This window comes from Myotis lucifugus, unplaced genomic scaffold (genome assembly GCF_000147115.1).
Source record: "Myotis lucifugus unplaced genomic scaffold, Myoluc2.0 scaffold_72, whole genome shotgun sequence".
Classification (NCBI taxonomy): Eukaryota; Metazoa; Chordata; class Mammalia; order Chiroptera; family Vespertilionidae; genus Myotis; species Myotis lucifugus.
Window position 1 is genome coordinate 4,046,094 of NW_005871120.1, and position 25,456 is coordinate 4,071,549.

A 25,456-nucleotide genomic window follows, 5' to 3' on the forward strand; every position below is an offset into this window, starting at 1 on the left:
ACAAATCTACATCCTTCCTGGCACTTGAATGTTGCTTTCTTCTGTACCTGGCAGGGTCTGCAGTGTACCTTCACAGTTATACCTTAGGGTTCTAGCAGCTCTCCAGCCTCATGGCAGAACACTGGTCACACTCTTCATTCCACAGTCTATCAAAAGGGAAATGACTCAGCTAGAGGAGAAAGGAGCATACAGGGACTTTGGATCCTCTTTTGGAGAGAGAGTTAGCATGCTTTTTGGTTGTAAGATGGAGGGTTGCATTTTATTAGGTGGGAGCCTGATTTTATTTGGAAGTTAAGTATGGACGAAAAGAGGTTTATATATGTACCAAGTGGACAGGACTGGACTGTGGTGGACTCATATTCTGTCCCTTTGGCCAAATGGGGACTCTAGCTTGAGCCACAGGAGATGATTTACATGAGATACGGAAGTGAAGTAGCAGCCACATTCTTTTCACACTCAGAAAGTCCGTGCAGCGGCATCGGGAACTACTGCAGCTTGAGCACATTGTGTCTGATCTGCTGGCTCACCTTGTTGGCATGGGGAAGCTGTCAGGCCTGCAGCTCCTTCCAACATCTTTGCTGCATATGTGACAAACAGCTTTTCTGTATCTTCCTCTAAACCAGCGGTTCTCAACCTGTGGGTCGCGACCCCTTTGGGGGTCGAATGACCCTTTCACAGGGGTCGCCTAAGACCATCGGAAAACACATATATAATTATATATTGTTTTTGTGATTAATCACTATGCTTTCATTATGTTCAATTTGTAACAATGAAATTGGGGGTCACCACAACATGAGGAACTGTATTAAAGGGTCGCGGCATGAGGAAGGTTGAGAACCATTGCTCTAAACTATTGGCCAAATGCTGATATATTTGAACAGGCCAGAATCAGGTACACAGTCCTATTTTATAGGGCAGCATATCACAAATATACTGGGACAGTGGTAAACATTTATTGAATGCTTCCTATGTGCCAGGCATTTTTCTTATTTTTTTAATTCTCACAACAATCCTGTAAGCTAGGAATTTTCATTGCTCCAATTTTACAAATGAGTAAACTAGGGTAGAGAGAGTGTTCAATAACAGCTAGTTTTAAGGTGGTAAAATTGGTACCTAAAGCCAGACTGCCTGACACTAAAATCTGTGTTCTTAAATTCTAGAGTTGTTTGTTTCTCTCTAGACCTCATTCCTTTCAGGTAGTCTTTAATCCTTGCCAACCACGTTCTCTGAGTGTGGTTGTTCAACCAGATTATTTCCATGTACCACCACTTCCCTCATTTGTTTGAATATTGCCTTGTAAGAAATACTTATAAAATGCTTACATGTGCCAGGCACAGTTCTGAGCACTTTATGAATATTTACTCATGTAATCCTGATAATAACCCTGTAAAGTAGGTGATGTTAATCATGTCCTTTCAGATTAAGAAACTGAACCACAAAGAGGGTAAGTAATTTTCTTAATGTTACACAGGCTATGTGTACAAGAATTGGGGTCTGAACGCAGGCAGTTTGGCTCTGGATTGCATGAGCTGACTGTTGTCAGCTTGTTAAGAATGACTTCAGTGAGAGGTTGTTAAGGCTTCCTCCATCCTGTATATGCAGAGAATTTGTCTTCAACTTGGAATCTTGCATATTTAGTTCTGCAATAAATGAGTCTACTGACCAAGTCCTTTGGAATTAAATTCCAAGCAGCTGTAAACAATAAATATTTTGTTTCAGTTATCTTTGTAGCAATAGCAGGAGAAAAGAATTAAGGACCAAAAGCTATGGGAGTTTTAAATATTTTTTTGTGAGTGTTTATATGTGACTTATGGGAATAACATCCTGGAAAACAACTTTGTTTAATGAAAAACAACGCTCTTGCAACACCTTTAATAAATCAGTCTGCCGTGCAAGTTAGGTATGTTTTTGTAGCAAGCAAATTGTGAGAACATTTGGCAGCTAAGAGGTAGCAGCCTTGTCATAATTGTGTAACCACGCCAGAAGTTAAGCAGTGGGCTGGCAAAGTGTGGTGGCAAACCTGTGGCAGCCTGGAGTTCAGTGGTGGGGCTGCTCTCTTCCTCCTGCAACACTGCCATGCAACTGTACTTTGCAGTCTGTTCTTTTGCAAAACCACAATTTTGTAAAAATTGTGAAATAGATACAGAAACAGAAGGCCACATAAACAAATATACAATCAAACAAACGCAGGCAGTTTGGCTCTGGAGTCCATGAGCTGACTGTTGTCAACTTGTTAAGAATGACTTCAAAACACCAGGCCCTAGCCAGTTTGGCTCAGTGGAATCTTGCATATTTAGAGCGTTGGCCTGTGGACTGAAGGGTCCCGGGTTTGATTCTGGTCAAGGGCATGTACCTTGGTTGCAGGCTCCCAGCCCTGGTTGGGGTGCATGTGGGAGGCAACCAATCGATGTGTCTTTCTTACATCGATGTTTTTCTCTGTCTCTCCCTCTCCCTTCCACTTTCTCTAAAAATCAATGGAAAAATATCCTCAGGTGAGGACTAAAAACAAAAACAAAACAAACAAAAAACCCCCCACAAAACCCCAGAACACCAGCCACTCAGATGCCCCCCTCCTTGGTCTTGCCTTGACCTGGAGTCACACCTCCTTATCCTTCTCTTATGGTGTTCTTATCCAAGTGTGTTTCTTTAAACACTTTCTACGATTATTTGGTTTTGCCAGATTTGGGGTTGCTTTTGCTCCCAACTTTTTTTTTCTTTTGAAAAATTTCAGACCTATAGAAAACTTGAAAGCATAGTGTAATAAGCACTAATATGTCATGTGTGTGTGGGTATCTCCTCTTTTTTCTTTCCTCAGCCATTGAACCAAGCATCATGGACTTGCACCCTTAAATTCTTCAGCATGTTTCTCCTAAGAACAGGACATTCTCCTGTACAGACAAAATAAATCATCACACTCAAGAAATTTAATATTTAAAAAATACTCTTATCAAATATATAGTTCATATTCACATTTCCCCCGTTGTCCAATAGTATCCTTTAGAGCTTTTCTTCTTTTCATATAAGCTCTAATCATGGATTGTTTATTGCATTTAAGTTATCAGATCTGTGTCGTCTCCTTTGACGTAGAACTATTCCACAGCCTTTTTTGTCTTTAATGATGTTGGCATTTTTGAAGACTTTGGATGCCTGTTTTTTATTTTATTTTATTTTATTTTATTTTATTTTATTTTATTATATATTTTTATTGATTTTTTTACAGAGAGGAAGGGAGAGAGATAGAGAGCCAGAAACATCGATGAGAGAGAAACATCGATCAGCTGCCTCCTGCACACCTCCCACTGGGGACGTGCCCGCAACCAAGTCACATGCCCTTGACCGGAATCGAACCCGGGACCCTTCAGTTCGCAGGCCGACGCTCCATCCACTGAGCCAAACCGGTTCCGGCTGGATGCCTGTTTTTTAAAATAGACTTTTGCATTGACATATAATGCACATAAACAAAAATGCATGAATTATAAGTGTACATTTGAAGAATTTTCACAAAATGAACACATCTACATATCCAGGACCCAGATGAAATAGAGCATTGCCAGCATTCCAGATAAGTTGGGATTTCATATCAGTGGGCTCTGCAATTATTTATTTATTTGGAGCTGCTTCTGTTACTCAGTATTGTGCTTGTGAGATTCATCCCTGTTGCTTATAGTTGGAGTTTGTCCATTTTCGTTGATGTAACATATTCTCTGTATGACTGTATGGCAACCTACTGTTGATGAACATGTGGCTTGTTCTCATCTTGGCTTCTACAGAATTCCTATGAATCTGTATGTACTGTATCCTGGTGCATACTTGCCTGCAATTCTGTTGGGTAAATAAATGGTTAGAAGTGGAATTGTTGGGTCACAGAATATGAGTATCTTCAACACTAATAGATAATACCAAATTGTTTACCAGTGACTTTACCCATTTTTCTTTTCACCAGCAGTGTATGAATAAGAATTGTTGTTCTACATCCTCACCAGTGCTTGTCCAGCCTGTCTGATTTTAGACACTCTGGCGGGTGTGTGGAGGTTCTTTTGGCAGTTTTAATTTTTGATTCCTTAATTTTACTTGCATTTCCCTGGTTGAGTGCCTTTTCTTAGTCTGTTGACCACCTGAATTTGTTTTTTTGTTAAGTGCCTGTTCAAGTTCTTGCACATTTTTCTGCTGAGTGGTCTGTTTTTATTTTGTTTTGCTTTCTTACTGATTTTTAGGAGCTCTTTATAATCAGGCTACCAGCCCTGTTAGTTATATGTGAAGCAAATTCATTTTCCCTCTCTAATCTTGCTTTCTAACTATGAAATTGCACTTTTTGTAGAGAGAATGGTCAAATATTGGCAGTTTCATATGGTTCAACTTAGTATGTAATAATCTTTTCCTTTGTTAGGTTAATGCTTTTTGTGTCCTATTTAGGACACTTCCCTCTACCTATGCCCTGTAATGTTGCTTCTGTCATAAATTGTGTCCATACATGTGTCTATTTCTGATCTCTTTGCTCTTTGTTTATTTGTCCTTCCTTATGTCATTACTCCACTGTCTTAGCCACTATAGCTTTGTAAGAGTATTGGAATCTTGTAACACAAGTCTTCCAGGATATTTCGTAGAAATGGAATTATGCAGTATGTGATCTTTTGTGCCTGGCTTTTTTCATTTAGCATAAGGTTCAAAGTTTATCCATGTTTTTAGCATGAATTGAAACTACATTTGTTTCCATAGAAACTTCCCTTATTAAATGCCTGATGCTTACACCGTTGTTAAAAAAGAAACAGGCCCCAAATGGAGTCACTTGTGCTAATAAGCCCGTGTCACCAAATCAAGACTTAATACCTGACCTAACTGTAGCTTCAGCCTCTCCGAGGGATGTGATCTTAACCAGTCTGGAATTATCTGGTCGGCCTAGTAAGGTAATCTGCTTGCTAGATCCCTACCTTCCTCCAAGGAAGATGACCTTGCCAGAAACAATTCACTCTTTGCTAGAATAACTTCCTGGCCCGGCCTCATTCTGCCTATAAACGTCTTTCATTTTGTACATCTCCTCAGAGTTCCTTTTTATTTGCTAGATGGAATGCTGCCCAATTCATGACTCATTGAATAAATCTAATTAGACCTTCAAAAAAACACTTCATTCGTTTTTATGGCTGAATACTGTTTCATTGTATGGATAGATAATCAGTTGATGGACCTTTGGGGTGTTTCCACTTTTGGGCTATTATGAATATCAGTGTACAAATTATTGTGTGGACATATATGTTCATTTCTCTTGGATATATACCTAGCAGTAGAATCATTGGCAACCCATATTATAACTCTGTGTTTAACATTTTGAAGAACTGCCAGAGTGTTTTCTCTAGTGGCTGCAGCACCATTTTACATTCCCACCAGCAGTGTATGAAGATTGTATTTCTCTTCACCCCTGCTCACACTTGTTATTGTCTGTCTTTTTAATTATAGCCATCTTAGTGGGTGTGAAGTCGTATCTCATTGTGGTTTTGATTTACATTTCCCTGATGGCTAAGGAGGTTAAGTATCTTTTCATGTGCTTTATTGGCCATTTGTAATTCTCCTTGAGAGAAATGTCTATTCATACTACCCTTTGCCTTTTTAAAAATTGGGTTATTTGATGTTTTATTGTTCACCATAAGAGTTCACTATATACTTCATCTCCAGGCATTCACAGCATATCACATTACTTCACTCTCCTGTCTCCTCTGGCTTTTCCTTCATAACAGGCTTTAATTTGTGAGTTGATTAATTGGTGCATCAACTCATCTATTCATTTATATATTTATTCAACAGATATTTGATTGCCTTAGTTGTGCCTTTGCTATTTCTTTGCCTTCTTAGTGCTATTCTGGAAGAGCTAGCTCCTACTGCCATGTTTGGCTGGTAGCACCATCTTCTTGAAGACTCTAGGTACTTTACCTTGAGAGCATTTATACCAGTCTGAACCTCACATCACCTGACGTGGCACCTTCTCAGGGACAGGCATACCTCACGAGTCCTACGTTCCTGCCCTCACTCCCCTAAAGTCTATACATAGGTGTGTCTATCTTTTCTTCTTTACAGAAGTTTGCCTCCTTTTGGTAATGTCCAGTCTCTTCACTTGAGTTATGGGTTTTCTCTTCTCTCTTCAGCAACTTTGTTCCTTTAGCTACCTTCCTTTTCGCACATCTTTTCTTTTTCTTAAAATACTCACCTGAAGATATGTTTTTATATATTTTTGAGAGAGGTGAAGGGGAAAGAGAGAGAGAGACAGAGAGAGAGAGAGAGAGAGAGAGAGAGAGAGAGAGAGATCAATGTGAGAGAGAAACATCAATCAGTTGCCTCCTTTATGCACCCTACTGAGGATCGACCCTGCAACCTAGGTATGTGCCCTGACTGGGAGTCAAACCCTAAACCTTTTGGTGTATGGGATGATGCTCTAAGTGAACCACCAGGCCCGAGCTTCCTGCATCTTTAATCCTTCACCTCTCCTGGACCATTCCGTCAGGCCACAGCATTCTCTAGCATCTCTGCCCTGCAGAAGTCCTCCAAGGTGCCACATTACCCCATTTCTCTGCCATACTTCATGTCTAGACTTCTCTAAAGAATTAACCACAATCCTTTTCTTGACTTCACCACTCACACGTCAGCCCACCCAGGGTGGCCTGTGCACCACCCCAATGCATCACTACTTGGCATTGCACTGATGGCCTTCATCCTGTTTGTGTGACTGTCGTCTCACCTCCCTTGTCCTCCCACTTCTTTATTTGATCCCCTCCCCCACTGTTTCTTGACAGTGAAGATCCTCAGGCTTATTTCCTGGCTCTCTCCTTTATCATCCTCTTCGTGGGTGGTGGTAGTGACATCCCGTCTCTCTGAGTGGGATGATGTGGCTGCCTCACTGAAATCTTCACTTAGGAATTTCACAGGCATCTTATCTCAAAGGGCCCAAAACTGAGCTTCCCATTTTGTTCTCCAAACCTTTACCTCCCCTGGTCTTTCCCCATAAATGTATCATCATCCATTTGCTGAAGGCAGAATCTGAAGAGTTACCCTTGTTTCCTTATTCACCCCCACATCAAGTCTATGGGCACATCCTGTCGGTTCTGCCTGGATGTTATATCCTGAATCTGTCTGCTTCTATCCTGTTGTCTCTCTAGGCCGGGCCACTCTTATCCTTGGCCTGGACCACAGCCACAACCTTGGATTGAGTCCCTGACATTACTCTTGAAGCCTCCCAAGCCATTTACCACCTACAATTGAGTGGGTTTTTTAAAAAGCCAGCCAGCCATGTGGGACCCTGAGTAAGATCCTGGAACTGAAATCAGACCTCCCTCTCCCCCCCAAAAAAGTTGAAATTTGAATAAAGTCTATAGTTGAGTTAATAATACTGTGTTAGTGTGAATTTCCTGTTCTTGATTTTTTTCTATACTTGATGTAGTACCATACGACATTAACATTAGGACACGTTGGGTGAGGAATATGAAAGAATTCCTTGCATAATATTTGCAACTTTTCTGTATGTCTAAGTTTAGTTCAAATTTAAAAGTTCTTAAAAATTAAAATGTAAAAAAAGAAGGTAGGACTGTGTGTACTCCCATGCTTAAAACTCTACTGAGGCCTTCCACAAGCCTAGCACATAACTCAGTGTTCTTGATGTCGAATGCCACACTTAACTTCTTTAATTGCTTCAGCAACAGTGGCCCTCTTTCAGCCAGGTGAAGCCATGAAGATCTTTACCACACACACTGATCCCTCCATCCAGTGTTGACCTCCTCAGACCCACAACTACGATCAGCTCCTTCTCACCAATGACGTCTCCACTTCAACACCATTTTTTCTTCAAGGTCTTCCCTGACTCCCGTATCCAGACTAAGCTCCCCACTGACTGTTGTTCTCCGTTGCAGAAACCTTTAATTTTCTTTATGGTCCTTATCCAAAGCTGGTGATTAGTACAGTTGTTTATGCTAGTTTCATGGAATCAGTGATGGTGAATGTCACGCTCGTAGTTTTATCTTAGTGTCTAGCCTGGCATATAGCAGGTGCTCAGATTGAATCAATAAACAATTCCTTGTTCCGTGTTGCGTAAGAAAAGTTCATTGTATAATTCATTCTCCAGAGAAGTTCCAGTACTTGTAGTGCTTCATTCTGCCCTTCCTTGATGTTTATGCTATTTGCAAATGGACCACTACTGCAGAGATGTGGCTCAGTTCTTCACCTATTTGAATGCCCTTTGTGTTAGGTGTTCATCTAGGTCAGTGATGGCGAACCTTTTGAGCTCGGCGTGTCAGCATTTTGAAAAACCCTAACTTAACTCTGGTGCCGTGTCACATATAGAAATTTTTTGATATTTGCAACCATAGTAAAACAAAGATTTATATTTTTGATATTTATTTTATATATTTAAATGCCATTTAACAAAGAAAAATCAACCAAAAAAATTAGTTCGCGTGTCACCTCTGACACGGTACTGATCTAGGTACTGTAGGTACTAAGATTAGTAAGACACAGTCAAATAGAAGGTATTATTAGCATTTATGATAGGCTACCCTCAATGTAGGCAGATTTCAGGAGCTCATTATCTGTTGAAAGAATAAATAGAATATGTTAAATCGTTTTCTTTTAAATTGCTGCAGATACACACACCTCATATGTTATATTTACCATTACATCATAGATATGCACATACAGCCTTGGGGAATCTTCAGTTTTTCAGATATCCTCAGACTGTTTCTCTCTTGGGCAGGGAAAGGATGGGCAGAGGACGATGGGATGTATGACCTCTCTTAGAGCTTGGGGCTCTGTTCCTGCCCTGCCTTTGACAGGTACCCACTGGAGTATCCTAAGGTGGCTTGATGAAAGGCTACACAGAGGGGTGTTTGGGAAATTGTTAGAGGTGGGTTTACTTTGTTAATCCCCACCTGAGGATATTTTTTCCGTTGATTTTTAGAGAGAGTAGAAGGGAGCAGGGAGTGGGAGAGGGAGAGAAAGAGAGAAAAAATCAATGTGAAAGAGACACATCGATTGATTGCCTCTGGCACACATCCCCACTGAGGCCCAAGGACTGAACCTGCAACTCAGGTACATGCCTTTGACTGGGAATCAAACCTGCAACCCTCTGGTGCGCAGGCCTACGCTCTAGCCACTGAAGCAAGCTGACCAGGGCATTAGAGGTGTTTTTTATGGTCTCAGTGATTAAGGATTATATTTTGTCCATGAATTTAATTTTATTCAAGATGGTACAGAAGACATTACAAATTAAGTATGTAATAAAAATGCAATAAAAAAGAGCCATTGGATCTGATGGGGTTGAGAACTCATGGTTCACCCTCTGGTTTCCTTAAGGCTGTGGTTCTCAACCTGTGGGTCGCAACCCCTTTGGTGGTCGAACGACCCTTTCACAGGGGTCACCTAAGAGACCATCCTGCATATCAGATATTTACATTACGATTCATAACAGTAGCAACATTACAGTTATGAAGTAGCAACGAAAATAATTTTATGGTTGGGTCACAACATGAGGAACTGTATTTAAAGGGCCAGAAGGTTGAGAACCACTGCCTTAAGGTGTTATTATGGGTCCTCAGGGAAAGGAATTAAAAAGAACCAACAGGAAAAAAAAAAAAAAGAACCAACAGGAATGTCATGATTCATGATGGTCCCCAGAGGAGGTAGAGCCTGCTGCTGGGGCCTGCCACTTTGGCATGGAGGCACCATCAGGCAGTGCCTTGCAGAAACTGGGTGTTGATGATACAGGAATTTCTGGGATATGAGCAGTGGACCAGATGTTGTTATCTGTATTTATGTTAGGAAGGCACAATATGCAAATCAGTCGGCTGCAGGGGTGAATTCCTTGACCACTGGTAGCTTGATAGCAGTGGGCAGGGGGTGGTCCCTGGTGCTCTCAGCAACAACACATCATGTGTGATTTCACAGTGCTCAAGAGATCTGAAGTCACATAGACTGCTGTGGACGTTCTGACAGTACATTGGCAGGAGAGAGGGGACCCTGGAGTAAGTGGGATCCTTGAGGGGCAGAAGGAGAAATGAAGTTGGCCGAGGTGACTAGAGCCATGGTCGGCAAACTGTGGCTCGTGAGCCACGTGTGGCTCTTTGGCCCCTTGAGTGTGGCTCTTCCACAAAATACCACGTGCGGGCACACGTACAGTGGGATTGAAACTTCGTGGCCCATGCGCAGAAGTTGGTTTTCGGCCTGGGCGAGTCTATTTTGAAGAAGTACTGTTGATACTTGGCTCTGTTGACTAATGAGTTTTCCGACCACTGGGCTAGAGTGAGTTTACCCGCTTCTCGAATTTGCCTGTGGCTGAGGCCTCAGCAGAAGAGGCTGTACAGCAACACTGCTCCTGAAACACCTTCTCCCGCCCTGTTCTCGATGGTTTGTGCCAAATCCTATTAGCATAGTGGCTGTGTGCCTAGTTAAACATTCAAGCCCCAAGGAGTCAGAGAGAACCTCCCCCCCCCCCCACGAAATGGTAATTTGTTCAGTCGTGTGTTTTACTACATGTGTTACTTTTAATGGGTGTGAAAGATCAGAGAGTTTGGTGTCCGGTTCACAAACTGCTTTTAAGTATCATGTAGTAAAATTTAAAGGGTATTAAAAAGTGGAAAATATGGCATATCTTATAAATAGTCACATTAAAAGCATTTTTAGGAATAATATATGTCAAGCAAGGTTGATCTTTATATAGCTGAGCTCTGAATTAGATTTTTGAACCAATTTTTCAACCCACATTTGTTGCTAATTCATTCCTTTCCTCCACTAAGGAAGGATCTAGATCGTCATTGTTCAATATGGCAGCAGCTAGCCATATGTAACTATTTAAAATTTAAGTTACAATTCAAACTATTAGAAATTTGGTTCTTCACTCATACTAGCCATATTTCAAGTCCTCAGTAGCCATGCGTGGCTAGTGGCCACTGAACTAATAACTAGCATTATTGCACATTTCCATTTTTGCAGGAAGTTCTCTTGACAATCTGGGTCTAGATTCTTTATACACTCCATAATCCACTTCCTGTGTTATCTCATCACTTGCAGTTGCTTTCAGGGGTTTGATGAAAGCTTCTCCAGTTTTCTGGAACCATCTGGAACTCTCTCTTCCAAATCCACCTCTCACACTGCTTGAAGCCCAGCTCTATATAGCTGAAATGTTAGGGCCAAGCCATATTGTTGAGTCAACCAATGTCTGTTCCTCACCTAGCCATGAGTCAATCTGTTTCTGATCTATTCCTTGGGACCCCCTGTCCAATTATTTACTTGCAAGAAGTGGCAGGCATATTGGCCTAAACCTATAGCAGTCATGAGGATTTCCTTAACCAGGGATAATGGAGTTGTCACCTCTCAGCCTTGTTAACTTATAATTTGAAGACCTCCTCTTATATTATGTACTAGTGGCCCGGTGCACGAAATTCGTGCAAGGGGGGGGGGGGTGTCCCTCAGACCGGCCTTCACCTTCTCCAATCTGGGACTGCTGGCTCCTAACCGCTCACCTGCCTGCCTTCCTGATCACCCCTAACCACTCTGCATGCCAGCTTGATCGCCCCCAACTGCCCACCCCTGCCGGCCTGTGTCACCCCCAAATTGTCTCCCTGTGTGGCGCTGCTGCCCCCCAACTGCCCTTCCTGTGTGTGTGTGTGCGCCACAATGCGCCCCTTGCTTTTGGTGGTTACTGCCCCCCGCTGCTGGGCCTGCTTGCCCCCCAACTGCCCCCCTCTGCTTTTATGGTTTTTCCATTTTAATGTTTTTGTGGTGCCTGGCCTGTCACCTTCCCTGACTGATTTCTTTGACTTTTTTTCAGCAACTTTTCTTCCATCCTTGAGCTCCATTCCTGATTTTTTTTTTTTTTACTGGTTTCCACAAATTATGTTTCTTTCTTACATTTAATTTATGACATATTCTTTGAATCAATGGTATTTTATGTTAAGTATAATTTTACCCTATTTATTTATAATATTTCTTTCTTATTTTAAATAAAACACAGAGTTAATAGTTGGTGTTAACTAACCTAATACTTGAAGCTTTTCTTTTTTGAATTGTGGTATAATTGTGGAAAACTTAAAGAGTTTTAAAAATAAATGTCTGTAGATCATGCATATGGATGAATATGGATTAATCTCAAACATATTGCTGGACCATAAAAAGCAACTTTCAGAAGAATACTTGTAAAATGATGTCATGTATGTAAATTAAAAAGCATATTGATGTATTTTTTTTTAAATTTTAATGTTTTTTGAAAACCTAAAGCAATGCATGGGGAAGAGCACCATGGCAGCAGCATTCTGGGTCGCACACGGCAGGCCCGGATGGCAGCTGGCGGCAGGGCGGGCGGTGGATTGCACTGTCCCGCCCCGCCTGCAGTATGCAAATTTAATGGCCATCTTTGTTGGGTTAATTTGCATACTCTTCTGATTGGCTGATGGGCGTAGCAAAGGTACAGTCAATTAGCATCTTTGTCTTTTATTAGTGTAGACTAGAGGCCCGGTGCACAAAATTTGTGCATGGATAGGGTCCCTAGGCCTGGCCAGCAATCAGGGCTGATGGGGGCTTTCTGGCTGCCAGCTGGGCCCTCCCTTCCCCAGCTGCCAGCTGCTGGCCGGGGCCTTCCTTCATTCTGTGCTGCCCCCTGGTGGTCAGCATACGTCATAGCGAATGATCAAACTCCCGGTCTCTGGGTCAAACTCCCGAGGGGAGACTTTGCACATTAGCCTTTTATATATATAGATGTTTCTATGTCTAAAATAATTTGTCATCAATTCAAAAATTCATGCTTATTTTAAACACAAAGTAAATAATATCTGATATAGAAAGTGAAAACAAATGAGAAAAATTTCTAATATAGAAAGTGAATGTTTTTCATAATCCTTCTAGAGGCCCGGTGCACAAAATGTGTGCACTGGGAGGGGGTTCCCCTCAGCCCGGCCTGCGCCCTATCGCAGTCCGGGAGCCCTTGGGGGATTCTGACTGATGGACATCCTTAGAGCTGCCGCAGAGGTGAGAGAGGCTCCCGCCACTGCCTCTGTGCTCGCCAGCCGTGAGCCCGGCTCAGGGCTTCTGGCTGACGGCAATCCCCCTGTGGGAGCATACTGACCACCAGGGGACAGCTCCTTCATTGAGCATCTGCCCCCTGGTAGTCAGTGCACGTCATTGTGACTGGTCGTTTTGCCATTCAGTCGATTTGCATATTAGCCTTTTATTATATAGCATTATCCTGTTAATATTTTGGTGTATTTCTTTCTTTCTTTTTTTTTTAAGATAATGGCCTTTTTATTGGAAAAAGAAATAAATAAAAAGACTAGCATTTAGAACTTGGAGTTGCCGTAAATATTTCTTGAACAGGAATGCTGATGATTGTGCTAAAGTTCACAGCCACAGACTACCTCTGCTGGCTCCAAGTCCTGGTTCAGAAGGTTTTGAAAACAGAGTCTAAAAATGCTCCCTTGGTAAAAGTTTCTTTTAAAAAATTTGTGTGAACGGTGACAGCCTGATACCCATTTCAATCTAGTACAATGTAGACAACACTAAACCAATACACGTGGGCATGCCACCAGGTTGTGTCACATGGTTGGGGCACATGGAAGTGCAAGAAGACCATCCTGCTACTGGGGCTACGTCTCAGACAGTTTTTTCTTCACCCATTTTTCTACACACATCCTGAGCTAAACAATTTTAAATGTGTTTGTTTTCAGTAAGCCAGCTATAACAATTTATACTAACAAACTGAACTAGAACCCATTTGAATAGGTTTTGTTTTTTCACTTTTTGTTTTTAATACAAATGCCTACCTGTGCTCAGTTGTCAAGCTGCATGCATGAAAAACTGGCCAGCCCAAACAGTGTATTAATCATTAACAAATGGAACTGCAAGGAGTCCACTACATGCTTCCTTATAATTAAGGGAGTACAAGTATTTATATTGTAAAACTGGTGGGTAGCTTGATCTTTAGGGGACATGACCACCAACCAACACGTGCAGATATTTTTGTGTATGTGGACAGAAGGTACTTTTGACATTTAGTTTTGCTATATAGAAACAAAATAAGTAAATTATTATTTTTTTTTTGTAAGAGATAAGTAAAATAGTCAATTTGATTTTTCTGGGGGCAGGAAGTGAAAGTAGGTCTTCATTTTTCAGTCATCATCTGTATGAATTCTTTATAGTTGATTTTCCCACCTCCATCAATATCTCCTTCTCTGATCATTTCATCTACTTCTTCTTCTATTTTTCTCCTATGTTTGTCATAACATGATGTAGATCTGCCACACTGATGTAACCATTGCCATCCCTGTCAAATACTCGAAATGCCCTGTGGATTTTTCTTCACTGTCTGTATCTTTCCTTTTTCTAGCCATCATAGTAAAAAATTCTGGAGAGTTAGTGATGCCATTACCGTTGCATACACTTTATTGATTATATCCTGCAATTCGGCTTCTGTTGGGTTCTGACCCAGTGACCTCAGGACAGTGCCAAGTTCCTTTGTTGTGATGGTACCATCGCCATCTTTGTCAAATAGGGAGAAAGCTTCCATGAATTCCAGCAATCTATTCTTTGGTCAGCTGATCTGTCATGTTGCTAGTGAAGGGAGGAAGAGCAGAGGGATCAAGGATGGCTGCACCAGCGCAGGGTCCGTGAAGGGGGGGGGGTGCCTCTGCTGCTGCTGCTGAGGCGTGGTGTGTGCTAAGCACTGTGCCTGCCGCTGGCACCATCCTCTGCACCACTGTCCAACTGCAAGTAGCGCGTCACAGTCTGCAAAACTCCCAGCACAAATGCCCTGGTGTATTTTTGTATATATTTTTTTAACTAAACTTCCAACTTTCTTGAGGTATAAATATATATATTTATCTATATATATAAAACCCTGCCCTAACTGGTTTGGCTCAGTGGATAGAGCGTCAGCCTGCGGACTCAAGGGTCCCAGGTTCGTTTCCGGTCAAGGGCATGTACCTTGGTTGCTGGCACATCCCCAGTAGGGGGTGTGCAGGAGGCAGGTGATGGATGTTTCTCATCGATGTTTCTAACTCTCTATCCCTCTCCCTTCCTCTCTGTAAAAAAATCAATAAAAAAAAATAAAAAAAATATTAAAAAAAAAACACAAAAAAACCCCTAATATGCAAATAGACCGAACGGTGGAACAACTGAACAACCAAACAACTGGTTGCTATGACATGCGCTGACCACCAGGAGGTGTGCGCGGAATATGGCAGGCGATGGCAGCAGGCAGCAGAGTGTGGAACATGGCGGGTATCAGCCATGGCGGGATGGTGGAGCAGGTGAGCAGGGGCGCCAGACCAAGGCAGGGCACCGGTCACTGTCATCAGGGCGAGCCTCTGGTGGTTACTGAAAATTGTTTGCTCCCATGCGCCACAGCCCTGCCCAGTGCTCGCATCCGCTGCTGGCGCTGGCCCCGCTCACACCCACTGCCAGTGCCAGCCCCCCTTGCACCCGCTGCCAGCACTGGAACTGCCGCTCGCACCTGCTGCCGGCGCTCAGCGCCAGCCCCGATTGTTCGGTGCCGTCACCAGGTGCGAGCTGAGGGCTTCTCCACCTCCACCTGCTCCTGAGGGGTGATTGGGGCAGCAGACGCTGCACCCACTGACGGCACCGGCCCCAATTGCTCCGTGCCATCAGCGGGTGTGAGCAGAGCCAGCGCCGTCAGCACATGGGAGTGGCAGTGGCAGAAGCGGGGCTGCTGGCAGACGGGACCAGGGGCTGCTGCAGGAGGGGCCGGGCGGGGGCATGGAGGATAGGCTGAGACCTGCCCCTGTGCCCACCGCAGCCTCGCCATAGCCCACAGTTCTTTCAAGGTGCACTGGGCCCCTAGTTGACAAGTAAAAGTCTAAGATATTTAAAGTGTACATTGTGATTTGATACACATGTACATTGTGAAAGGATTCTCCCATCTAGTTAACACTTATGCAAAACACTCATCAAAAGAGAAAATCTTTATTTTTAATATATTTTATTGAGATAGAGTGTTAGAAACATCAATCAGCTGCCTCCTGCACACCTCCCACTGGGGATGTGCCCGCAACCAAGGTACATGCCCTTGACCGGAATTGAACCTGGGACCTTTCAGTCCGCAGGCTGACGCTCTATCCACTGAGCCAAACCAGTTACGGCAAAAGAGAAAATCTTGATGTGAGTTAAAAACTGATTGACTTGAAAAGTGAGGAAATGCACATCCATCACCTCACATCACACCTCTTCTTTTGTGTGCATGAGAATTTAAGCTCTATACTCTTAGCAAATTTCAATTGTATAATACAGAGTTATCAACCATAGTCATCATGTCTTATGTTACATCCTCAGACCTTGTATTTCTGTGTTCTTTTTTAAAAAAAATATATTTTATTGGTTTTTTACAGAGAGGAAGGGAGAGGGATAGAGAGTTAGAAACATTGATGAGAGAGAAACATCGATCAGCTGCCTCCTGCACACCCCCTACTAGGTATGTGCCCACAACCAAGGTACATGCCCTTGACCGGAATCGAACCTGGGACCTTAAAGTCCACAGGCCAATGCTCTATCCACTGAGCCAAACCGGTTAGGGCTATTTCTGTGTTCTTAATGTAGTCAGAGTAACACTTCGTTTCTTTCCCAGATGTTAGCTGCTCTTCATGTTTTCCTTTCTCCAAATACTCAGCACGTTTGGGACCTGCTTGCTGGAGGGTTTGGACCCTTCCTTCCCAGGGAGTCTGAATGCCTGGGCCTTCTGCCCACTTCCATCTGTCCTTCAGATTTGTAGCAGAGCCCCACTTTCCATTCTAAGACAAGGGAGCTCCTGGAGACTCATCCCCCTTTTTGTGAGAGGCTGTAGACTGCAACTCCAGGTCATGTTTTTGTACAGGTCACACCTCTGCATGTTGATGTGCCCCAGAGCCCCCATCCCTCGTCCTCTGCTCATAAATGGGTGCTCACCATTCACTTACTTGGTTTTGCTTTCAGTTTTGCTTCTTTGAGGGTCTACGACATAGCTGTGATTTTCTTGAGGCATAAATTACAGCCACATGCCATACAAATTCAGGAAGCCTTAATTTGAGCTGAAAACTGGTCGACTTGAAAAGTGAAATCCGCAGCAAGCATGTGACTGTGCTGGAAATGTGATTCCTCTCTGAAGCTGGCGTGGGAGAGCGAATCACCTAGCCAGTGACCTCTGAAGTGGCAGAGTGGCCCCACTCTCGACTTCTCTCCTCTATTGCCCAGCAACACTTTTAAGGCTTTTAAAAACATACCACACAAACAAAACGGATTCTTCTGAGGAAGGTGTAAAATAGAAAGACTGCCTCCAGTGCTGAAGTGAATTTAGAGACATTGGAGATATCTAAGAAGATACTGTTTATTTTTAACAGTTTTGTTTTTGTTGTTGTCCTTACCTGGGGATATGTTTATTGATTCTAGAGAGGGGAGGGAAGGAAGGGAGAGAGAGAGAGAGAGAGAGAGAGAGAGAGAGAGAGAGAGAGAGAGAGAGAGAAACATCAGTGAGAGAAACATTAGTGGGTACACGCCCTGACCAGGCATCGAACCGACAACCTTTTGGTGTACAGGACAATGCTCCAGCCAACTGAAAATATTGTTTCTTGATGAGAAAATAGAGGTTTTAGGTTTCTTAGTTACTTGGCTTGAGCAAGTCTGCCATGTGCTCTATGGGAACAAGCAAAATGCAGTTTGGGGAACTGTTTCAATCAGTGCTCCAGCCATTGTCAAATCACTCATCCAAAGAGAGAAAGCCTTGATTTGAGTTGAAAACTTGTCCACTTGAAAAGTGAAATTCACAGCAAGCATGTGACTGTGCTGGAAATGTGATTTGGGAGCAAGCCAGAAGCCAGGATAAACATTTCCACGAAGTAACAGGGTGCTGGTGTGGCTACTCCCAGGAAAAGCCCATCAGGAATGATGTATTTTGCTTTGCATGATATGATGTTTCCAGGTGAGGCAGGGTGAGCTTGGCTAGGTTGCCTTTCTTTTCAGCTGAAGATGCTCACAGGAAGTGTCAGTGTGGGTAGCATTGCCCCTGCATCAGAAGAAGATGCCTTTTCAAATAAATGTCCTCGTGGATGAAAAGGAGACAACGGTGTTCAAGTCGGCCGGGGAAAGCCCGAGCCTTCCGCTGTGTGGAGGTGGAAGCAGGCGTGATGTGACGCCCAGGCAGCCTTGCTGTGCTGTGCGGTGAGCCCTTTCTGTCGTGGGGGACAGGCTTGGCAATCTAAGAAGAAAGATTGGGTGTCAGCCCAGCTCTTCTGGACTAGACTGCAGCAGTGAGAGTTGCAAATTTGATTCTTGGAGATACCGTGTGAAGGTCAAACTTTTGTTTTGTTTTGTTTAATTCCTCACAGACTTCTAAACTCTGGTCATGTTGAATTTTTAGTTCTTCAAGGTTATTTAGCCTTATTTATTTGATTTTCCATCCTAGCTCTCCCACGTTATCTATTTTGAAGCCTTTATTTTTAATATTTTTCTTTTACCTGCCACTGCCCACTCATTTTCCTTGAATTCCCAAGGATGTTTCTTATTGGCTTTATTTTATTTCTTCTCTGAATCTGGGAACTATTGTTGCTTCTAGCTGAAGTTCACATAGCTTTATTTTTTCTCTTTTTTAAAAAAACAGCTTGATTGAGGTATAATTTACATACTATGTAATTCATTCCTCTAAAGTATACAATCCTGTGGTTTTTAGTATGTTCACAGAGTTGTGCAAGTATTACCACAATCTAATTTTAGAACAATTTCATCCCCCCAAAAAGAAACCCTGTACCCATTAACAGTTGCTTCCCACCTCTCTCTCTACCTTCCACACCTTTGGCAACTACTAGTCTACTTTCTGTCTCTATGGATTTGCCTATTCCAGTGGTCGGCAAACCACGGCTCGCGAGCCACATGCAGCTCTTTGGCCCCTTGAGTGTGGCTCTTCCACAAAATACCACGTGCGGGCGCGCACGTACAGTGCGATTGAAACTTCGTGGCCCATGCACGGAAGTTGGTTTTCGGAAAGGAGATAGACGAAACAACTATACAAGATGAGTGTGGATGGGAGAGTTGGAAGGGGTCGACCTCAGCAAACGTACCTCAATCAGATTGAGGACGTTTTTAGCAAAGGCCAGCTTAGGAGTACCCTAATTAAGTTAATAACAATGTACCTACCTATATAGTTTAAGTTTAAAAAATTTGGCTCTCAAAAGAAATTTCAGTCGTTGTACTGTTGATATTTGGCTCTGTTGACTAATGAGTTTGCCGACCACTGGCCTATTCTATGGACATTTCATATAAATGGAAACATAAAGTATGTGTCCTTTTGTGACTGGGTTTTTTACTTAGCATCATATGGCTTTATTTCTACTTTCAATGTATTCTGATTTTTGGTTTTATTTTTCAATTATTTAGCTCCCACTTATTCTCAGATTTTAAATTGAGTCTTTCATTTATCTTTTTCCTAGAATCTATTTTCCATTGTCTGTGTTATGTACTTAAAACTTTAATTCTTAAAAGTAAATATTACTAGTAATTTTTAAACTCTTAGTTTAACTAGTAAAATCTTAAAATGAACAATTATTTCTCAGTTCTCAAGGGAAAAGACTACGGTCTGTGACTCTTCTTGTATCTGCTTCAGGAGTAACCTGACATACTCTCTTCTGTCTGATGGCATTCCATGTTGTCATTTGGTGAATAACAATGTATTAGTTGTTAGTCTGTTTTAGTTCCCATCACCTTTCCTTCTAGCTCTCTTGTTTTATAGCCTCTTCTGATTATTTAAACTCTGTTATATTACAATATTCCAAGATAGTTATCATAGGTCTTCATTTTTCTCTCTTCTCACCATAAAATGCCTTTTGTCACTTCTGAACTGCCTGTCAGCCATAGAGTTGAATTCATGTAATCATTTCTTCTTGTAGATGTGTGTCATCGCCTCCTTATTATCCTCACACTCACTGCCACCCTTCCACTCTCCGATTTAATTTTTATGAGCATTACTTCATGCCCTTTCTTCACTTGCTTTGAGTTACTCCTGAGTATTCCTGAAGACTCTCTAAGGAAAAGCACCGCCTTTCCCTTTTTATGTGCATTAACACATGTAACCTCACAATATCCCCATGAGATGATTTTGTTATTAGTGTTTCACTTCGTAGATGAGGGAACTGAAGTTGCGTGTTTAAGTCACAGTTTTCAACTGCACTCGGTCTCTGAAGTCAGGGAACTCTTTTTTTCTTATCCATTTCTTTCAACACTTAGCCCAGGTCCTAACCCTCAGTAAATACTCAATAAATATTTAATTTGTTGGATAAGTGAATTAGTGAATGAGCAAATGAATGAATGATATACTACTTGGTAAGCTGTTGATGGGTATGTGAAATGTTATCTTTCAGAGGTTTTGTTTCTGTAGCCTTTGTGAAGGCTAATATTAAATCGTAATTCAGGAATCTTTTAGGAATGGGACTCTCAACGATGTTAATACTCAGCAACATAGCATTTAGCGGGGTAGCATTTATTAATGCCAAGTATGGAGGGTGAGAGGAAGACAGTGCATGGGAACATGGTCACGAAGTGGTTATCTGGCCACTCATATTTGGCCATGATGGCAGCTTATTTACCCATTACTGGTAGAGAGAGGGAGCTGAGTGCAGAAAGCACCTGATTCAGTAGCAGGATAGAGAGAGAAGGAGAGGAAGTATGTTCTTCTAAAAGTTTGGTTTTTTGCCCTGCCTGGATGACTCCGTTGGACATCATCATGTACACTAAAAAGTTGCGGGTTCGATTCCCAGTCAGGGCACATTCTTAGGTTGTGGATTCAATCCCCAATCGCAGCGCATATGGGAGGCACTCGATCGATGTTTCCCCTCTCTCTCTTTCTCTCTTTCTCCTCTTCATCCTCCCTCTCTCCCTCTTTCCCTCCCTCCCCACCTTCGTCTCTCTAAAAATCAACAAAAACATATCCTCAGGTAAGGATTAAAAATTTGATTTGTTCTGCTTAAGGTTAAGTCAAGATCAGGTTAAACAGGCATGGTACCTAGTACCTACCTTTGGTTTCTTTCACTTGCTTGGAAAAATCTGCCTCATATTTTATTGCTTGGGACTTCAGTTTTTAGAAAGAGGTTAAGTTTCACTGCCAGTCATTTGCTGTAGGAACTTGTGGTTTATTGCCAAGTGTTGGAACAACCAGGATGAATCAATTCTTGTGATTCGTTGTTTTACGTAAGAGTAGAAAGGACTTAGACCCACCCAGAGTATTGTAATGTCAACAAAGTGAAAAACGTTGTTGTTGTTTTTCCACCAAAACTTTTGGTCTTCTTAAGCAGGAGCTATAGGTAATTATGAAATAACCTACCTATAATTTTGTACGCCTGAGTTATTTGGTAGATTAATATTAAGAGCACTTTTAATCTTTATTTTTCTTATTGACTAACTAGATTTTAGCTTCAGTAATCTTCATGCTACTCAGCCATTACAGACCTAGTTATGAGGAAAACTGCAATACAAAATGAAGTAACTGTTTAGAATGTGTATGAACTAAACCAATCTGATTGCCTCTCTTATGTTTATTGTTTCAAATCACTGGTGATGCAAGCTTCTAGACGCTTGTTATATTATGCTGCTAGTTCCCAAGGCTGCATCTCCAAACATTCTTTTCTTCCTGATTATTCTCTTCTTCTTGTTGAGTTGACAGTCAGGTCCTTGATTTTTTGTGATTCAGTATATCTCACTCCAAAGCAAGTGTCCCACAGCAAAGGATCATGATACAGGGAAGAGGCCAGAATAGTCTTTCTTTTCTAAACTGGACTATGGCATTCACTCAAATTACACTCAGCTCGCCCAAACTAAGCATCAGCTGTGTGTGCAAGGCAGCTCTTGTCCTGAAAGAATTGATGATATACTTAAGAAGGCTTAATAATGTTTACCACGTCACTCTCCTCGAAACAAGCAGCCAGAGACAAGCTCCTCCGTCAGACAGGAGCCCAGTGGGGACCGTGTAACCCCACCCTTCAGCCTCTGTAAAATTAGGCCGATGAAAACCATAAATGCTGGTGAGGTTTAAAATCAATTACCAGGAAGGAATATAAGAAATCTTACTAATTACTTTCCTGTTTCATTATACTTAATAAAAATCATTTAGCTGCCTTATTTTGACCTTCTGCTCATGAAGAACCATTCTTATGAACTTGGACCTCAGGATTCACGTGTGTGGTTACTCATTAAATCCTTATCTTTTATGAACTCTATCAGACTTGACAAGGCTGGAACTCAGTCACTCAGACCTAATACATTTCCTGGGTATTTCACACCAGGCAGCTAAGCTCTGCCTTACTTTATCATGCTGATGTCCCTCCAGTTTTGGCAAAAGGTTTCACTTTAAATTTAGCTTTATATTGAAACATAAATAAAAAGATACTTAATTTGTTCACCAGTTTTGCTTGCCGTGGACACATACATACGTTCGACCTTGGGAACACTAGCGGTAGTGTGTCATCACTACAAGTTGGCCATTGGGGGGCTTCCTAAAGAAAAATTCAAGTTAGAAACAAATTTGGAGCAATTATTGATTTAACCATTTTGCATATGCTTTTGTACATAGGAGCATGAAAAAGACTCCAGTGATGAGCAGGTCAAACATCCACATCTATATATATAAAAGGCTAATATGCTAAGTGTCCAACCGTCTGACTGGTCACTATGATGCACACTGACCACCAGGGGGCAGATACTCAGTGCAGGAGCAGCCATGACATGCACTGGCCATTTAAAGAGAAATGGCACCGCAGACCTGGTGCCCACAAAGCAACACTCAGCTTCCCCCTAGTGGGACACAAGCCCCGCCACCACCCCAGAGTGACAGCCCATCAAACCGCAGCCAACACTGCTGAGACCCCATGGCGCAAAATGCAGCCCACAGCCCAACCCAGAAACGGTCGCTGTGGGCGCCGGGTAATGACATCACATAGCAACACCCAGCTTTCTCTCCCTAGTGACTAGCCTCCTGGAGTTTTTTCAGCCCAGGAACATGACTTGCTTTATAGCCAGGTGCAAACATTTTACACTTTAACCAAATGTCTGTGAAGTGTTTTCCCATGCCTCATCTCATTTGATCCTCACAGAAGTCCTGGAGAAGGTAGATAGGAGACTTAGTGGAATCCTATTTTCTTTTCATTAGCCAGAAAGTGGAGATTTAGAAAGCTGAGAAACTTGACCCGACTGAAAAGAAGTAAGAAATGGTGGACCTTGAAAATGACTTCAGGTTTTCTCACTGTGCAGAATATAGTTAATGACTGCTGCAGTTAAATATTTTACCCTTTGTTCTCCCTGTGTGATCTACAATAATAATCTGCTTCGTGTTGATATTTACTGCTGTGTTGCTGACACTTACCTGAAAAAAAGTTGGGGTGCTTCACTGGGCTGGAAAAAGTTTAGCTAAATCAGAAAGCAGGTCTAATTAAGCAAGTTTATTCTATATCTATAAAAGGCTAAGTTGACTTACACACGCACGATACATATAAAGCTCTCGCTGGTGCCAATCGTATATGTGTGTTTCAATTTGTCATTGTCGATTGTGAATTTGGTTGACACTTCTATTATAGAGAAAGGGTGAATAGTGATATTAAAATATTTCTTCTAGTTAATTTCCTTTCAATGTGCACGAATTCATGCACTGGGCCACTAGTTGATAATAATAGTTAAGGTTACTGAGTTCTTACTATGTGCCAGGCAGTGTTGTAAAGCCTCCATGTGTGTTAATTGTTTAATCCTCACGTGAGCCATGTGGGATGAATCCTGTTTTTAGCCTCACCTCAGGAGAAAACCGAGATGCAGAGGGCTGGGGTATCTTACTCCAGGTCATGCAGTGAAGAGGTGGTGGGGCCTGAATCTGAAGTTACTCTGCAGAAGCCATGCCCTTACCCATCTCTCTAGGGCCTGCTGTAGAAGCATTGTGCTGTCACCACCACATTTGGGGGGAGTAGGTTCCTGTTCCCACAATTAACTTTCTGACTCCCATATTCCCTACCTGCTTCCCACCCACTGTGACTGTCAGTTCCACAGCTCCCTGGCCTTTCCTAAGCCTTGTGCCTGCTCCCCACCCTCCCCATTGCCCCCAGCATGAAGACTCTTGGAGCTGGTCTACACCCCACCTGCCTGGTCCCAGGTCATCTCTGGCCATTCACCCACACTCATTCTCCTGTGCCAGTCCCACTCAATTTACTTCCATCCCTCGACTCTATCTGCCAAAAGCTCTCTTTCTGGAGGGCCTGTTCATGAACTGTTGCAGTAGCAACCACGGCCTGACAGCACTACCTCAATTCCTGGCCCTGTTGGCTTTCATCGAGCTGACCTCTCTTCGTCTTGCAGTTCTTCCCCCGCCCCCCCAAGAATAGTCAGTCCATTCCCTTTCTATGTCCCTGATTCTATTATAATCACCAGTTCATACTGTTCATCAGATTATTTATTCACTTGATTTTTAGATTCACTTGTTGATAGATGTGTATTTGTTGTTCATAATTTGTATCTTTACCTTTTTCTTCTTCTTCCTCTTCTTAAAGGATACCTTTCAGCATTTCATACGTCTTGCAGTTCTTAACGTGAAGGGCACTTCATCTAGGAGGCCTTCCCTAACTTCTAAGTCTTTGCAAGGTTTCCCTCCTGTGCTTTCCAGAGCACCATCACGTCCTCATCCTGCCTGCTGACTAGATCCCTCTTCAGGTGATAGCCCCATACAGATAGGGGTCATAGCTGATGTGTTCTAGCTTGTTCTCCCAGTACTCATCACAGTGCATGGTACATAGGAGGTGCTCAATAAGTGATGAATGAGCAGTATCACAACAGTTACAATTCATAGTAGTAACAACAAACCTCAGGGATATGCTCCCCGAGGCAGCATCAGAGCTTGTGACTGCAGACCTGGGCGCTCATGCTGCACCCTCCCTGGTGGTGGGCGTGTTCCTGCTTTGAAACGCCTCAGCATCATGCATGTCTCAGTGGGACTCAGGCGGCTGCCCTTCAGGTCTGCTGGCTCAGCCTTTTCCCTGCTTTAGCTGTTACACCTCCAGGAAAGGCTTCCTTCACTGGCTCTTACAGGTCTGGAGCTGCACAGGTCTGGAGCTGCACTGGCTCTTACAGGTCTGGAGTTACCAAGGACACTTTGTGGGTTTGAGTGCTGAGAGCAGGGCCTCTTTGGCTTCCTTGCCTTTACACTCTGTGGCGTTCCTCAGGGAGCAGCAGCTTCAACCTAAGCAGCCCCGAGCCAGCAGCATCTCGAAGGAAACACTCTTCTGGGGTCAGGACCAGCTGCTGGCATAAGGAAAATCTCTCCCTTCAGTGGCAGCTTCTCACTCCCTGCAAATATAAAAATGTCCCTCCTTCTGGTCTCCCAGGTTGCCGTGTGCAGTGGCAGCACATGCTCCCTTGGGAGTCAGGGGAGGGACCATTAGAGCAGCTCCAGGGACTGGCCTTGTCATGCACTTCTGTGATGACCAGGACT

At 42.8% G+C, this 25,456-nt stretch overlaps 1 protein-coding gene and 1 pseudogene across 2 annotated transcripts in view; one reads left to right on the forward strand and one right to left on the reverse strand.

The window, feature by feature from the left end:
• Positions 1 to 25,456, forward strand: part of ADCY9 (adenylate cyclase 9) — a 130,527-nt gene that overhangs the window by 60,614 nt on the left and 44,457 nt on the right. The gene's annotated exons all lie outside the window — the stretch shown is intronic.
• LOC102437593 lies at positions 13,759 to 14,567 on the reverse strand (annotated as a pseudogene).